General features: G+C 36.4%; 1 protein-coding gene across 4 annotated transcripts in view; it reads left to right on the forward strand.

The window, feature by feature from the left end:
• The window catches only part of PKIA (cAMP-dependent protein kinase inhibitor alpha), a 99,802-nt gene that overhangs the window by 67,824 nt on the left and 16,998 nt on the right, over positions 1-14,980 (forward strand). Inside the window, exon 3 of one of the 4 annotated variants that reach the window (XR_005724682.1) lies at positions 6,423-6,494. The exons of 2 other annotated variants lie outside the window; for them this stretch is intronic. The gene's annotated coding sequence lies outside the window, so the exon portion shown is untranslated. Of the gene's footprint in view, positions 1-6,422; positions 6,495-14,980 lie in introns of those variants that run through there. One more of the 4 variants, XM_040261986.1, reaches the window with a different exon arrangement.

A 14,980-nucleotide genomic window follows, 5' to 3' on the forward strand; every position in this document is an offset into this window, starting at 1 on the left:
GAAATCTATTTAAAGAATCTATAAAGAATTCAAGTATTTTACCTTTTTCCCTTATTTGACATTAACCTGTACTCCTTCATCTTTCACTTACAGCATGCTGTAGCTACACTTAACACAAAAACAAAATATAATGACTAAATATTCTGTACATTTTTTTTAATGAATACTTTTGTTTAAAATTGTTATAACCTAAATTATTGATTCCCCTTTCACAAATTTTTCTATTCTCCATGCTACTGCAATCAATCACTTGTGATAGAAAATTATTCCCTTTTTTTGTTTGGTAATTCTTTTTAAAAAATATCATGTTTCAAACTATCATCAATTCAGGAAACATTGGAAACTGAGCCTCAGAATTCCCAGCATTAATGTTTTGTTTCATTGGCTACCAGGACACCATACTTTCCTAGATTTCTCCCCTCCTCACTTGCCATTTGCAGTCTCCTTTGTGATGCCTCCCACCCCTCATGAAATTCAAAGACACTTGCTCCTTGGAAGAAAAGCTATGACAAATCTAGTGAAAGTGAAGTCGCTCAGTCATGTCCAACTCTTTGCGACCCGTGGACTGTAGCCCACCAGGCTCCTCTGTCCATGGGATTCTCCAGGCAAGAATACTGGAGTGGGTTGCCATTTCCTTCTCCAGGGGATCTTCCCAACTCAGGGATTGAACCCAGGTCTCCCGTGTTGCAGGCAGATGCTTTAACCCTGAGCCACCAGGGAAGCCCTAGACAACATATTAAAAAGCAGAATTATACATCACTTTGCCAACAAAGGTTGATATAGTAAAAGCTAAGGTTTTTCCAGTAGTCATGTGCGGATGTGAGAGTTGGTCCATAAATAAGGCTGAGCCCAAATAATTGATGCTTTTGCACTGTGGTGCTGGAAAGACTCTTGAAGGTCCCTTGGACATCAAGGAGAGCAAACCAGCCAGTCCTAAAAGAAATCAAACCAGTCAATCATAAAGAAAATCGACCCTGAATATTCACTGGAAGGACTGATGCTAAAGTTGAAGCTCCAATACTTTGACCACCTGATGCAAAGAGCTGACTCATTGGAAAAAACCCTGATGCTAGGAAAGATTGAAGGCAAAAGGAGAAAGGGGTGACAGGATGAGATAGTTAGATAATCAGCAACTCAACAGATGTGAGTTTGAGCATATTCCAGGAGATAGTGAAGGACTGGGAAGCCTGGCAAGCTGCAGTTCATGGGGTCATAAAGAGTTGGACATGACTTACGACTGATCATCCTACCCCTCAATGTCTGTTAGAATGCCCTAACGATCATTCCCAGCCCTTATCACTGTCACTATTTATAGGTTTTACTCTAGTTCCATTACATTAATGAGAAGATGTCTGTGAATCCGAAATTCATACTTCTAGGCCTAACCATTCACACAGCCTCCAGACTCCTAATTCCAATTTCCCACTAAGTATCTACAATCTATGCACAATAGACATTTCCAATTTAGCAAATAAAGCAAAATGTTTTGCTTTGATCCACTCATTGCACTCTAGTTTACCCCCATAACTCATCCAGTTGTTCAGGCCAAAAATGTTAGATCCATCCTTAAACTCTTATTTTCCCACAATTCCTACATCCAGTCTTTTAAAAATCCTTGTAAGCTCTGACTTGCAAATACATTCTGAATCTATCTACCTCTCGTCTTACTATTGCCATCTTCACCTTACTCCAAGCCATTGCTACTGCCTCATCTAATCCAATAGGCAGCCTCTTCAACAATCTTCCTGCTTCCCCCTTAACCCAATCCTTATAGTCTTTAACCAGTACAATAGCCAGAATAATCTTAAAAAGCATAAATCATATCACATTATTTCTCAAAACCTGTTACCATGACTCTTAGAATAGAAACTTAACTATTTTTACCTGTTTACCTGCTTTATTCAATATTTCTCCTGCCCTCTCTTGTCTCATAACCACACCCAGAATTTCTTTCTGCAATGGCCTTTCCAGTATCACTTTTGCACTTGCTATTCCCTAAAACCTGGAAGATTTTGAAAATTGGTAAGAATCCTCCCAACAGAGATCTTAGGTGGCATTTACATTTCATTTTGTAGAGTTGTTTGGTAGAAGATATTTTTGGAAAAGATAGATACATTTTACTTTGGAGACTGTTCACACATGTAGCAGTTTACAGGTTGGTTAAATAGCAAATGTGAATTGATAAAGCTAAAACAAAAAGGAACTGTAATTGATGAGACCTATGTGTTTTAAACACTGAACTTTGAGTGACTAGACATAGTTTCAGTATCAATATTTAATTCATGAGAATTAGCTAAAGTCTTTTCCAAATACCCATTACCCCCTACAGAACTTCTGAACAGATATCATGACAGGGTCCATGGATCTGAATTTTAGCGAGTACCTCAGTTGATTCTGTTGCAGATGGTATTCAGTCCTTTAAGAGACACCAAGCTGGGGGCACAGCAGTAAAGAATAACCTGCCAATGCTGGAGACGCAGGTTTGATTCTTGGGTGTGAATTTCCCCTTGAGGAGGAAATGGCAACCCACTCCAATATTCTTGCCTGGGAAATCCCAAAGACAGAGAAGTCTGGCAGGCTCCAGTTCATGGGGTTGCAAAGAGTCGGACACAACTTAGTGACTGTACAGCAGGCTGGTGTATTTGCTGAGATATAAGGAGATCAGATTCAGTACTAATTATCATGCAACTCACCAATGAAATGCAACTGAGCATCAAGTGGAGAAAGAGGATCAAATTATGTTTGATGAGGAACAGGATATTTAGATAATTACAAAGTAGTTTACCACAAAATTATTAATATTAAAGGAGAAAAAATAACTTTACAATGGAGAAGACTGACTGATACCCCTTACTCAAATGAGTAAACTAATATTCCAGTAAGGTTACAAGTTAAAATTTGCCAAAATTGTTTGATAGGATGCAGTAAGAAGAACAAGAGCTTCACCACTGTGTTATTCCTGCTAATTACACATATCCTGAATCTAATGAGGCAAATACAAATTAAATCCTACAAAATAACTGATTTATAGTCATTAAAATTTTCTAGTTAATGAAATTTAGTGAAAGCCAGAGAAAATTTTTGAGATTAATACTAAAGAGACAGGTCAACTAAATGCAATATATGATTCTGGCCTGATCATTTTATTATGAATGGCTTGACTGGGACAACTGACAAAATGGAAAGGGGACTCAATATTAGCTAGCCATGTAGTAATGAGTTGGTGTTAATTTCCTAATTTTTATGATTATATTTGAATATATTGAATATATGTTTGTAGGAAATACTAGAGGATTGGGGGAGATTGTGTTGGCAGATATTCTCAAATGGTTTGGGAAATAAATTGTTTTTATTGTCATTTTAACTTCTATAATTTTTGAGATTGTTATAAAAATACAAAATAAGAGGAAAATATCCCTAAGTTAGGTAATTCTCTTTTTCTTGGAGAATCGCAAAGTTAAAAACTCATTTATACCATTGTAAAAAATTGTGGTCAACTTTGCAGTCTATTTGTGTTGATTTATGTTATTAACAGCATAATATCTTATTTTCTATTCAAGATTTTTAAGTTTTTCCCCCTAATTATGCATTTTGTTTTTCACTCTACCAGTGTCTATGAATTTGGTAAAGTTTTCAGTATCAAAATAAAATAAAGATTTATAGAAATGAAAATAAGTCCTTAGAGAAATTTATGAATGTCTACTTGCCTTTAGCGATGGAGTAAATTGGCATGAAATTTATAAGGGAAAGAAACTATACAGAGCACTCCCATGCAGAAATTCAAAATGGTTGCATATGTTTATCCGTTAAGAGGTCTATGATGAAACAGTAGCTATATGTTCAAACTTACATGAAACCTTTTAAATCACATTTCATATCAGTCCATGTAACTGGACAATTTGGGAAGTAAATTAAAACAATTCTTGCTTTCAATACTTTCTAAGGTCAACACTTAGAATAATGAAAAACTTATCTTTCACTCTAAGAAACCTGGGTGGTTATTAGTTAAAGCAGATGTGTTGTCCTACTGGCCTACACCTGGTTATAAATAGCAGTATGACTTGAGAGCACCCTGGACACAGAGTGGACTCTCTAAATATAGCTTTTCCTTTCTACAAAGGCGTTTTATAAGAATGCTACCTTTGTGAAGGATACAGACACTAAAGTCAGTGACTTTTAGTCATAAAAAAGATTCGAAATATTTTCTTAGCCTGGAAACTCACATTTTAGAGGCATAGAAACTGAAGTCCAATGAAATTAAATATTTCGCCCAGCATCAAACAGCAGACAAGAAATAATGACAGCACTCAAGCCTCTATCTTCTGAATCCATCGAATGCAGCATATAATAGTTTGCAATAACTGCTTATTTTCATTGCCCTCAACACCACATTCCTTCTGTGCCTTATCCCTCTTGCTTCTTTAAGAGGGATGATAATATTATCAGCAAGCTTTAGTTACAATTTTTTTTTTAATTTTGCTATTTTATAATTCATTTTTGAAAAATTGTATTTCTGTGTTAAAAATGTGTGAGGACAGTTTCCTTCATTCTTCAAACACCTCTCCCTGCATTTACCATCTTTTATTGTTAAATTATTGTGTAGCAGTAAGTACAAAAACACATAGTAGAGGAGATAAGTATCAGGCAACAAAGTGTGTGTGGAGAGGATGGGAGGCAGCGGGAGGTTAGAGCTGTCATATTTTAAAGGGAGATGGAAAGAGGGGGAAGAGAAGAAAAATTTATTTGTTTGAAAAAAATATAATGGCAAGTTAGACAGTGTCTAAACTTGATACAATATATTTTCCTTAATTTAAATCCCAGGTTAACTTCCATTGTTTGCATTGCCACCACAAGAAAATAAAGCAAAGAGATTTTTGTGTACCATAATTTTACATTAATTTCATAAAGATTTCTATAAGACTGTAAAAATTAATTTAAAAAACCGAAGTCTTATCTTTAACTTATTTTACCTGCTTCCTTGCACTTTAATAAGTTGGTAAATGACATTTAAATTCAATAGATATGATTAATTCTGCCCCACAGTTTTTAAATGTACTGGTGATTGTGTGAGTGTGTGTGTGTGTGTGTGTGTGTGCGTGTGTGCATGCATACCTTTACAGCCAGTAAAATAAAGTTCTTGATCAAATAATTACTATCATCTAGACTAAAATCAGATATGATAGAAGGGCCAGCCACTGGTAAGTTTAAAAGTCACCCTGGGTGATTAATACATGTAACAGGACTGGAGGTCTCTCTTTGGATGAAGCACTTAAATGCAGTATAACTAAGCATAGCTCTAATTTCATTTCTGAAATCTGCTTTATTTAGAGTTCTTTGGCTTGTTCTGTTTCTATAGTCTTTGTTGTGCTATAAAAATATCAGAATTGTGAACTAATGAACTGATATGTAAAAGTGAAATACTGGAAGATAAAATAAACATGAAGTCCTCTAATTGTCATGCAAATAAGTTTGGTTGACACAAAATTGGAAATTAGATAAAGACATTACATGCATGCTAAGTCACTTCAGTCATGTCCAACTCTTTGCGATCCTATCCACTGTAGCCTGCCAGGCTCCTCTGTGCATGGGATTTCCCAGGCAAGAATACTGGAATGGATTGCCGTGCCCTCCTTCAGGGGATCTTTCCAATCCAGGAATCAAACCCATATCCCCTGCGTCTCCCACATTGAAAGCAGAATCTTCCCCCTGAGCCACCAGGGAAGCCAAGAAAAAGACACTAATAAATCATAATGCTGAAATTAAAATCTTCTACTTATGTCAATACAAAAGAAATCCTAATTTGTACCACAAGGTAATGAATTCAGTACTTTTCATTTGTTAAATTTGTGCCTAGTACCCTGCACTGTGCATATAAAACTTAGGAAATTTGGAGGACAACAAGAAAAACAGAAGCTCTGTACCCTCAAGTTATTTATACTGTAGTCAATGAAAGATCTCTACTTTGAGATTTTTTAAATTCTTCAGTTCATTGTAATATCTTCATCGGTTTTCTTTGTTAAAACCAATCTTTAGCACTTTAAATAGTTTCTTCAGTGTTCCTATTAATGAAATACAGTCATAATAGTAACTTCCAATGCTAATAATATAGTTGATAGGAGAAATGCTCAAAATTGATTGGTAAATGATTTTGATAATCTACAAAATGTCATGAGGTTTCCCAGGTAACGACTTCTCTCCTATGCAAAAATGCACTTATTATTTATCGTCTAAGCTTATAAAAACTGTCTTTATCATATACAAGTTTTACAACATTCTTTAATTCATATTTTAAGGTATTTTGTTCAGTTATCTCTCTGGAAACTATTTATATATATTATATAAATAATACATATTTTTCAATGGCTAGATAAAAAATGGCCTTTTTAACTGCTTAAATTTGTTTAACTTATATTGTCCTCCAGCCTTTCATTTTCTCACTGAAGCCTATCCTACTGATTTCAAAATGCCTGAAAAATCTGAAAATCCCATTTAAAGTAAATGTATGGAAAATTTTCAAGATAACATGTAATGATGATAGATAAGAAGAGTATTAAACATTGTGCTGAAGATCATTCCATTAATAAAGAGATTAATCAATAACCCTAACATTCAGACATATAATAAAAAGGAAAAACATTAATCATAATACTGAACAATAACATTTTCAATAAAGGGAGCTATTGAATATTGTATAGGAAACTACTATCTGCAAAGTAGATAAATTGGCAGTGATTATGCATATATTTAAAATATGTTGAAACACAGTCATAAAAACAGTTTTCTTTTTGGCGGAAAAGAGGCATATTGAAGTATTCAAGCACTACTTCAACTGGAATAGACAGACACTATGCAGAAAGTACATGATTGTAAAAGAGCAGATATTAGCATTTGTGTGATTATGTGTGCTTTTAATTAATGCATTTTCATTCATTCAGAAAAGAATGATAAATGTATTTTAAATGTGGCATTGTGATAAGCTGAAGTCATTCTTAGACTTTTACTGCTGTTCCTTTGTGTGTGTTCAATCACTCAATCTTGTCTGACTCTTTGCAACCCTATGGACTGTAACCCACCAGGTCCTCAGTCTGTGGGATTTTCCAAGCAAGAATACTGGAGCAGGTTGCCATTTCCTACTCCAGGGGATCTTCTCAACCCAGGGATTGAACTCCTGTCCCTTGAGCCTCCTGCATTGGCAGGCAGACTTCAGTATTCACCAAAGAATACTATACTGTCATTTATCAAATTAGAAATTTGGAAGCAATCCTAGGATTCTCATTATAGAGTCCCCTGCCTTCATGATCCCCACTCAATAAGAATCCCTGACTTTCATATATGGGAAAGCTCTCTCCAATGCACACCTGCTCTGTCACTCTCCAGGGCCAGCATCTCTGCCTCAGCATCCTAGTGAAGTCACTTCTATTTGAGTGTGGGTAGGGCCATTTTTAAACCTTTCTCAGTCCAAGGTAACTGCACTGTTAGAAGCTTCACCCTAAATGTTATCAAATGAATTAAAATATGCTGGATAAAAACATGGTCCCAAAGGATAGATACACCCCAGTATTCATTGCCACACTGTTTACAATAGCCAAGGCATGGAATCAACCTAAATGCCCATCGACAGAGGAATGAATAAGATATGATACACACACACACACACACATATATACACAATGGAATATTAGCCATTAAAAAGAATGAAATAATGCCATTAGCAGCAACATGGATAGATTTAGAGATTGTCATACTGAGTGAAGTAAGACAGAGAAGGAGCAATATGATATTCCTTAAAAGTGGAATCTAAAACGAAATGATACAAATGAACGTTAAAAACATTAAGAGACTCACAGACTTAAGAGAATGAACTTATGGTTGCTGGGGGTGGGGTACTATATGGGGAAGGATAGTTAGGAAGTCTCCGATGGACATGTACACACTGCTGTATTTTAAATGGATAACCAGTGAGGACATACTATATAGCCCATGGAACTCTGCTCAGGGTTATGAAGCGGCCTGGGTGGGAGGAGAGTTTGCGGTAGAATGGATACATGTGTATGTATGGCTGAGTTCTTTCACTGTTCACCCGAAACTATCACAACGTTGTTAATCTGCTATACTCCAATGCAAACTAAAAATCATCCTTATTTTTACTCAGTTCAGTTCAGTTCAGTCACTCAGTTGTGTCCGACTCTTTGCAACCCCATGAATCACAGCACACCAGGCCTCCCTGTCCATCACCAACTCCCGGAGTTCACTCAGACTCACGTCCATCGAGTCAGTGATGCCATCCAGCCATCTCATCCTCTGTCGTCCCCTTCTCCTCCTGCCCCCAATCCCTCTCAGCATCAGAGTCTTTTCCAATGAGTCAACTCTTCGCATGAGGTGGCCAAAGTACTGGAGTTTCAGCTTTAGCATCATTCCTTCCAAAGAACATTCCTTCTAAAGGGCCGATCTCCTTTAGAACCGACTAGCTGGATCTCCTTGCAGTCCAAGGGACTCTCAGGAGTCTTCTCCAGTACCACAGTTCAAAAGTATCAATTCTTCGGCGCTCAGCTTTCTTCACAGTCCAACTCTCACATCCATACATGACTACTGGAAAAACCATAGCCTTGACTAGATGGACCTTTGTTGGCAAAGTAATGTCTCTGCTTTTCAATATGCTATTTTTATTAAAGTTGACCAAATCGCATATTCAATATGATTATAGATATGATTATAGAAAGTTAAGTAACATTACCATTGATGAGTTGTAGTAATATTAGTTGGAAGTATCAATTTAAAAAGTTTTTATCACAGTTCTGTAGATTTTTATTCATATTTCAGAGCCATTTTTCAGGTGTCAAGCAATTTTCTAAGTCCTTCTCAAACTCTTATTCCCTAGTGAATGTGCTTTTACTGTCACAGTGCTGAAGAGCTACACCAGCAAGATGTCTGAAGATAAAGACCATCACATGGATAGGTAGACCAGATATGTGGAAGTGGGAATGCAAAATGTTTGCAGAAAAAATGTAGAAATCAAGAAATGAATCGCAGTGTCAATGAATATGAGTATCTGATGACAATATTAAAAAGTCGGGTTCTCTAGGGATATCAATAAAATATCACCCTACATAGTAAGTCTCAACACAGTATGTGAACTGCTTACATATTTAAAATAAATGCTGATGGCAAGCTGTCAATAAAAAATTATGTTCCAAAATGAATGTTGGAAAATGTCGATTGGTTTTGTAACTGGTTAAATCACCTATCAGTTTCATAACAGTGTTTCTAAACCTTCATTATTCTATCTTTAAAACTGAGATAATGAGCATCCTATTTGATATACTTGTTGATAAATTTATGTAATTCACATAAATGTCTTAGTGACCTTTCTGGCAAATACTTGATATTTTTGTTATTATTATTGATAAATAACTAGTAAACAATATCTGTTTTGTTATGGTCATAGTTACAACTTTGAACAGAACAGACAATATTACTGAGATTGATTTGATCAGATGGAAAAGTTAATAATGAGTTATTTTGAGAAGAAATGTATTGATGTTCAAACATCCTTTCAAAAGCTAAATATTTATTTAATGTAGAAAAGTAGTCTTAGTTTAATGAGAAGGTACAGATTTTAAAAGTATATTTCCTCTTTGGCTTCATAAAGAACCAGAAAAGGAGACTAAACAAAGGCTTTAAAGAGTATTATATAATAAAAAACAGCACCAGCACCAGGCTGTTGATGCTTTTGTGGTTTTGATGTGAATAACTCCAGGGCCCCATTCTGACATCATCAGTACTACCACTCACTGTGTAAGATACAGGCAAGTTGATTAACCTCTCTCTGCTTTAGTTTCTTCATCTGTAATGTACAAGTACTATTACTTGTCACTTGCCAACCAGCAGTACTTCTTCAGCTAATTGACTGTCTCATCAGGGATGTCTCAAAGATCAGCTAATAAATGATTTATAAACCTATTGAAATATTAAATGATGTCAAAAACCTTAACAAAAGGACAGAACAAATCATTCCATGCATTAATTTACTTAGTCACATATATTTTCTATAAAATAATGTAAAAAGAAGTAGCCTTCCATAAATTGAAAATAGAATAGATTAGTTGGAATTCTGGAGTGCTTTTTGCTGCTCTTATTTTTAAGAATCTTGTCATAATTAAGGATACACAGAAGAAAACATGAATTAGAGGAAATAATAGTTCATCTCTTTATACTGATGAAAAGTATTGTGAGACAAGAAAATGAAATAAATATGAATAAAGAAATGTGCTTTCTGAGCTGCCTTTACCATTGAAAATGGTATAACCTTGACAAATTTACTTTAACAATTAAGATCTAGAGTAAGATAATTAAAAATAAATCTATAATATACTTTTGGCAGATATAAGAACAATATATTGAATCTTGTGCCAAGCATTCTGAGGGACTCAAAGGACTCAGAGTTCACAGAATATATAAGAAGAGCACCATGAAGATAATTAATGCTTCCATGTATGTGTTGTTACTTCAGTCCATAGTGCCAAATAGATATTATAATAAAATTATTCATTATATAATACCTGGAGATGGGGAGGTGGTGTGGCTTATAAACTAGGCTTGAAAGATGAGGAGGATTTTGTCATTGGGAGAGAAGATCACTCCAGGTTGAGAACACGGCTTGAGAAGACCAATAAGAGAACACCAGAGATACTGCAAAATGTTTACTGTGATCTAACTTTGTATGCTTGGGAGAGGTAGTATAGGAGAAAAAGGCAAGTAAATTAGGCTGGCTTCAAATTTAGAAGGCCATGCAAAAAACCTAAAACTATATTTTGTGGGTTCCTCCTAGGAACCACTGAAGATTGTTGAGTATTTTATGTTTTAGAAAGTTAATTCTGGTGATAGTGTAAAGGGTAAATTGGAGAAGAATAAGTTTAGATAACTAAGTGGTTAGCCTGTAATTGTAGTAGTTGAGAGAGAAGATAAAGGGAGTGACCAGAGAAAAAATGGAAATGAAGAATATTTACGAAACATTGAACGGATAGAATTAAGGAGGTTTGAGAATTGATTGAGTGGGAAGAACTAGTGAGATGGAAGTTCAGCTCAATTCAGTCGCTCAATCGTGTCCAACTCTTTGCGACCCCATGGCCTGTAACCCACCAGGCTCCTCTCTCTGTGGAATTTTCTAAGCTAGAATACTGCAGTAGGTTGACATTCTCTTCTTCAGGGAATCTTCCCAACCCAGGGACTGAACCTGGGTCTTCTGCATTGCAAACAGATTCTTTACTGTCTGAGCCAAAATGATAAAGATAATAAATAGCTTTGGGAGTAGAGGTAGAGATGTAGCAAAGCAATTCCATTTGAACTTAATGAATTTGGGTTTTTAAGGACATCCATAGGGAAATATCCAATAGACAGTAAAAATTCCCAAGCTACGCTTCAAAAAAAAATCTTGCCCCCAAATTATAGATTTCATAGCTATCTATACACAGTTGAAAATTAAGACAATTGGGACAAATGGAATTACCAAACAGAATATAAAGAATACAAAAGAGAATAACTTCCCTGGTGGCTCAGACAGTAAAGCATCTGCCTACAATGTGGGAGACCCAGGTTCGATCCCTGGGTTGGGAAGATCCCCTGGAGAAGGAAATGGCAACCCACTCCAGTAATCTTGCCTGGAAAATCCCATAGACTGAGGAGCCTGGTAGGCTACAGTCCATGAGGTCACAAAGAGTCAGACACAACTGGGTGACTTCACTTTCACTTAATAGATAAGGGAGGGAAAGAGCAAGAAGAAATATAAGGAGACTATGAGGGAATCAAGAGTACAATCACAATCAGAGCCAAGGGAGAAAGGTTTCAAGGAGAGAGGAATAGCAATGTAAAATGTTATATGTAATTTAATATAGATGATTATTATGAAAAGTCCATTGAATTTTGTGATTAATCTGTAATTTTGTGATTAGTTCTGGTAAATTGATAGATATATAAGTTAAACTTGAGAGGAATTAAAACAAAGCAATGTAAAGAAGAGATTCTCAACCCCTGGGCCACAGACTAGTAGCAGTCTGTGACCTGATTGGAACCAGGCTGCACAGCCTAGTTACGGTAACCAAAATGAGATTATGGAGTAGACTGGGCATAAGCAATATGCTTTAGGTATCACTGTCTTCTATCACCCCCAGATGGGACAGTCTACCTGTAGAAAAACAAGCTCAGGGCTACCACTGATTTGCATTATGATGAGTTTTATAATTCTTTCATTCTGTATTACAGTGTAATAATAATAGAAATAAAGTACATAATAATTGTTATGCGCTTGAATCATCCGAAACCATCTCTTCCCCTAACCCCCACACTGGTCTGTGGAAAGATTGTCTTCCACAAAAACAAAAAGGTGGTTGACTCATTGGAAAAGACTCTGATGCTGGGAGGGATCCGGGGCAGGAGGAGAAGGGGACGACCGAGGATGAGATGGCTGGATGACATCACCGACTCTATGGATGCGAGTCTGAGTGAACTCCGGGAGATGGTGATGGACAGGGAGGCCTGGCGTGCTGCGATTCATGGGGTCGCAAAGAGTCGGACACGACTGAGCGTCTGAACTGAACTGAATTGAACTGAACTGAACTGAACTGACTGAATGTAAAGGATGTGGGAAAATTAGTATCTACCTCTTGTAAGTTTACGAATAAATGAAAGCAAAAGGTGAGTGTTGTAAGAATATGAAGAGTTAAAAGATGAAATATATTGTATAACAGGTAAAATGTAAGCAATTTTATAGGCATTGGAGAAGGAGAGAAAAGGCAGGAGGGCACAAGAGGATTGAAGGAACAATAATAGGGGCCTTAGTCGAGTATTCATGTTGGCAAATGGAGAAGGCAATGGCACCCCACTCCAGTACTCTTGCCTGGAAAATCCCATGGACAGAGGAGCCTGGTGGGCTGCAGTCCATGGGGTCGCTAGGAGTCGGACACGACTGAGCGACTTCACTTTCACTTTTCACTTGCATGCATTAGAGAAGGAAATGGCAACCCATTCCAGTGTTCTTGCCTGGAGAATCCCAGGGACGGGGGAGCCTCGTGGACACGAGGCTGTCAAGAGTTGGACACGACTTGACAGCATTGGACACGAGGCTTGACAGAGTTGGACACGACTGAAGCGACTTAGCAGCAGCAGCAGCAGTCGAGTATTCGTGCTGGCAAAAGGACTCAGATAAAGAGATGGTAGTTGTGATGTGACGATATAGAAAGAGAAACTGAAGGAATTTATGGAGGATGACCTTGGCATTCTCCATAAAATCAATAGGCAGGATTTTCTATGGCGAGTAAGAAGATGAAATAAGACTTAAAAAATGCAAAACAATAAATTGTTGTTTTTAGGGATGGTAAACAGGTCAGCTAGAAAGGAGCAGAGAAATTCATGAGTGGCTTTGAGGTCACTTGTTGCCTAATTAGATACTGTAAATGTTTCCTCAAGCAAGGTAGCCTGTGTTTCTGGCTTCGTAACATTTTTAGGCTCAGATTTCTCATTACAAAGTTTTGTTAGGTACTGTGGAAAGAAAACAAAAAGGATTTGAATCTGGCTAAAGGAAGAGAGAAGAAGTTAAGTAATAATACAATGAACTAGGTCATGAATTTACAAAAACAATATGAAGATATGCCCACGTCATTTAAGGAAGTATATATATAATCTTAAATGAAGGCATAAGGATCACAATTATCACATGACTGGGAGATCAGAGATGATGAATAGAGGAAAAACAGAATAATCATTAGTATCAAATGTTGGAAATTCTTGAACTTGAGAATTTTTATTATACACTGAAGATCAGGGATGATATAAAGAACTCCCTCTGACAAATGTAGATGGGTTATTTCTAGTAGTATTAGTAAAAGAGTTACTGTGAAAAACCATCAAAGACTAGCTGTTTTTTCCTCATGTTAGGCAAAATTCATTCTGCCAATACTTTGTCATTAAAAAAAAGTCAGTGCCTTGGATTTAGAACAAAAGAGGGTTTGACTTGACAGCATTAATATGTGTCGGCATCATTGTGTGTTACAACTCAGTATACGAGATTGCTTTCTTAAAGTGTACTTTTGATAGGACACTATCCCAACTCTTATAACAATAAGGGTCCCATTATAGTAAATGGTATTCCAGAGCATGCAGTATCATAATCTAGTGCAGGAATTATAATTGTGCTTTAGCAGAGGAAGACTTCTGTGGAAATTTTCAAATTGTTGCTATTAATAGAGTGCTGTTCTTGATTTCTTTACTGTCACTCACTCCAAAGTGTCACTGGGAAATAAACCAGTTCAAGAAAAAGGGGGAATTAAAGTAGGCTTAAGTTCTGGCACCCTGTTCTGAGCTCCTGAGACTTAGTTTGAAACCCTCCGATATGTGAGACTGGGGGGTTGTTTTTAGAAAAAGTTACTAGATTCTTTGTAAGCCTGAATTAGATAAATAAGTAATACCTTATACAGGAAAAGAAAAAAAGATAGTGCTTAGCATGGAAATAGCTGATATTTCCAAAATATTTTAGGAATCAAAAAACTTGCTTAGTGAAGTTCTTTACTAAAGGGTTCCCTTCTCTGTAGTGTTGGTTGGACAGCTTTCTGTTACTGTGTAGATCAGCAGTACTCAAAATTTGGTCCCCCAACTCCTGCATGTCCCACAAACCCTTTCAGTCATTCCCTGAGATACTTCCAGTGGATTCACAAGTTCAAAATAATTTTCATACTAATACTGATGATATTTGCCTTTTTCACTTAACTAACTGATGTTCGTTCGCAGTAATGGTGCAGAACCATAGTAGGGAAAACTGCTGATACCTTAGCATGAATCAAGTCAGCAGCAGCAAACTCTGCTAGTAAGCCTGGTATTCTTCACCACCACACATTCAAGAGTTAGTATTTTTAAAATGCAAGATTTACCTAAGAATGTACATGATCAAACAGTAAAGATATTTAATATATTAAAAATATATACAATCTCC

The sequence above is a fragment of the Oryx dammah genome, unplaced genomic scaffold (assembly GCF_014754425.2).
Source record: "Oryx dammah isolate SB20612 unplaced genomic scaffold, SCBI_Odam_1.1 HiC_scaffold_19, whole genome shotgun sequence".
NCBI lineage: Eukaryota > Metazoa > Chordata > Mammalia > Artiodactyla > Bovidae > Oryx > Oryx dammah.